The sequence below is a fragment of the Cynara cardunculus genome, assembly GCF_001531365.2.
Source record: "Cynara cardunculus var. scolymus isolate 2C chromosome LG 17, CcrdV1, whole genome shotgun sequence".
Classification (NCBI taxonomy): domain Eukaryota; kingdom Viridiplantae; phylum Streptophyta; class Magnoliopsida; order Asterales; family Asteraceae; genus Cynara; species Cynara cardunculus.
This window is the reverse complement of record NC_037544.1, coordinates 2,614,611-2,618,369: the sequence shown is the minus strand read 5'-3', so window position 1 is coordinate 2,618,369 and position 3,759 is coordinate 2,614,611.

The window sequence follows — 3,759 nt, the reverse complement described above, 5'->3', positions numbered from 1 at the left end:
TTATAAAATAACCGGATGATAATTGTGGTTACGAAAAAAAAATATTTAGTTGATTTTTAGTAAAAAAATCAGACATTATATCTGATTTCGCGGTTTTTCATGATATGACACTCTATGACGTCGATTTGACGCCGATTTGATGTTGATTTGACGATGATTTTGTTTTATTACTTAACGTTTTATATAAATTGGACGTGGGGGACCATTCATCCCCACCACCAACCATCCCACCGCCCGTTTTCTCTGGAAAAACCGAGCAAAAAACCGAGCTTTGACCATCCCACCGACCATCCCGACCAATATCGAAGTCATTCTTCGACATACCGTCATAGACTACCGTATAACGACATCGGCGACCTTCCGCCGTCGTCGGGCACCATCCGCCGCCACCGACCACCGTCATCGGCCGCCCCTCACCACCTTCCGGCGCCAACAACTACCCTCCGCCGCCAACGACCACCGTCAAGAGCCGCAGTCCACCACCCTCCTCCGCCACCAACCATCGTCCACGCTAAACGAACATAAACGAACATAAACGGACGAGCTAAACGAACATAAATAAATATTATTTGAATTCAAAGTAAATAAATAAAAGATTATATATTAAATTTAATATATAAACAAACATAAACGAACGAATATAAATGAACGTAAACGAACGGTAAATGAACGAACGTTCACGAACATAAATGAACGAACGAGGCTCTTGTTCATGTTCGTTCGTTTAACTAAACGAACAAAAAAATTTGTTCATGTTCGTTCATTTATTAAATAAACGAACTTCCCGCCGAACGGTTCACGAACGGTTCGCTGAACGTTGGGTTCGTTTACAGCCCTAATCACGGGGTTAAGATTTGGATCGGATCTTCGCCCCTCACATAGCACCTGTTCCATACGAAGATTGACAGCATTCAATATATAGAAAGTAATAATTATGGACAGCCGGATAATAACGAAGCTGACACGGACTTCCAATCATCGGACCACGTCAGTCCTTTGCCGCGCACACGTCTGAAAGACCTACGTACGAGCAGCAAACTTGTCATTCATCAGCTGCAAATATGGACACACAATGGCATGATGAATGACTCAAACATCAGGCTCAGGTCGATGGGAGGCTCGCTTCAATAGAAGCGAGATTATCTGAATTTGTGCGTGGACAAAATACGGCTAATCCTCCACACCACAGTACTCCGCATGACGTCTACGTAAGAGCATTTATTCTTGTCGATGTTTTAATTTGCACGTTAAAAATTACATAAACAATAAATGTGCACGTTAACAATTACATAAACAATAAATTTATATTGGATGTCGCAGCATCAACCTCCGATGACGCATGCAGCGACATATATACCGGATGCTTTTCCATCATGGGCGGCGGTAAATTTGTTTAAGGTTTTATTGATTTTATTTTAATAATTAACAAGTATATTAAAAAAATATTTTATGGAATTTTTTGCTTAAACAGTACATATCGGCGCCCTACACCCCAATGGACACGGTAAGTTGTGGCTTCATAATGTTTTTATTTATGAAGTCAATAATTAAATTAGATAAACTTTTTAATAAATATTAGTTTGTGCCTACACAGTCTATGTCGCAGCAGCAACCTCCGATTGATGCTGCGGCATCTACACAATGCGACGTTCCATTGGTCGCTAAGAAAGATGATGCCACCGTGCCTGACCTGCCTGCGAAGCGATTGACCAAGAAATCGCGGTGGATCTCCTCTCCTTGGACCGCATTTGTAAAGGGAAAAAAGAAGGAGAAGAAGGTCGTTGACGAAGAGGCAAGCGTCGCACAGTTGTATGACTCCGGTCGGTTAACCTCGGTTAGGTTAACGACGCTCCAGTATATGGAGGCTGACGTGGAGTTCTGGGGACAACTGTTGGGCAAGTTTGGTTCAGGCTATTTGGGAAATGAAGTATGAGAATTACACAAATTTGTATAAGTTGAAAAAATCTATTTTTTTCTCATTTAATTATAATTGATTCATTGTTTTGTATTTTTAGTATCTTGACGCGTGGACCATCTATCTTCTCCGACAGAGGCGACCAACAGACCGTTGGACCATCATGCCGCCTTGTTGGATATCAAATTTATCCAACGAAGGGCTTGGGCCTAGGTCGCAGAAGATGTGGGGCGATGGTAGACAAGAGCCATTTCCGTCATAGCGAGACGTCGACCGGGTCGGTAGAATACGGCTTCAATTATTTTTCGTACATAAGATGTTTTATTTATCAATTGTTATTCACCACTTATTTCTCCAGGTATTCATCCCAATTAACATACCGAATGCTCATTGGGTGACCGGGGAGCTCGACCTGAGGTCATGGCATTTGACCGTATACGATACTTGTCCGCCGCACATGTTCAAGAAAGAGACCATTATAATCATCCACACGCTGACGCAGTCCCTCCTCGAATTCCTATTAGAAATAGAATATTATGTAAGGGTCGGGGACAAAATTACCATACCGACTGTTAACATATTTCATTCGGACGACACGCCACGACAGACGGGACCGCTCGGCGATTGTGGGGTTTTCTACTGCATGTTTGTTGAGCAATTGTCGCAAGAACTACAGGTCAATTGTGATACGCCTACCGACGTTCAGGCGATGATGTTTCGTCAACATATGGCATCGATATTATATTCAACGCGTTTTGCTTAATCCAAATAATAAATTTATTCCTTGTAAATGACATTGTTTGCACTATTTTATGAAATGTTCTTTGATAATAAGAAAGGGGACTTGTCACATCATCATCATTTCAGTACAATACATTTTAAAATATCAAACCAGTAACTTTGACCACAATAAGTTTTTTACCCGATAATACTAAATTTTGTCATGCAGATAGAGTTCCTTAATTCTTTCTATTGCTTTCGTCTTTTTTTCAATGTCCTCTTCATTCCACCTAATGTGTATTCCAGTCTCCCCGCATGCAAGCTCGAACCATGCCTCGTGGTTCAGGTTTTCCGCCTCTTTGATTTTCTTTCGTGTATCAGCAATCCAGCACTGTTGTTGTTTAATCTGTTGTTTTGTATCAGCAATCCATCTCGTCCGCTCGTTCATCTCATTTCAATCTTCTCCTTTTTTGAACCAAGGTCCGCACGTTTTTGCTGTAGTATATCCAATTTCAGTTCGTAGTCCTTGATAGCCTCTATAACATCATCGGGCATTTTTTCAGGTAGTTGACTTCTCCACCATTCTTCTCCAAGCCTCTCTCACTCCTCATTCGTTGTTGGAACTTTAAAATTACAACTGGACGAGCTTCCGTCCATTGTTATAAAGAAAACAGGAAAACGTAGCCAGAAATATGTCCTCTAGCAACAACCCATTTTATAGGAACATTTGACACCAACAAAGAAGCTTATATTTTTTTTGCAAAATAATGTCAAAAATAAATTAAAAATTGGATCGCCCCTGAGGGTAGAGTCACCAAAGTCGAGGCAAAAGGGGGGCGATAGTATATTGGTACGGTTACGGGTCAGGGTTTCAGGAAGAATCTTGTAAGCTTTATGTCAGCRACRATTTAACAACTYATAGACGATTTAACAACTCATAGCTTTATGGCAGGTTCATGACTGAAATTGCAAAAGGAGATTCACTTTGTGCATTTTGTAAACATTTTTTACCCTTCTCAGATGTTAATTCAGATTCTATTTTCTAAATCAAAGTTGTAGGTTGGTAGCACACGAGTATATTAGTTTTGGAATCGTCTCATTTGGATCATCCATCTATTTTATAT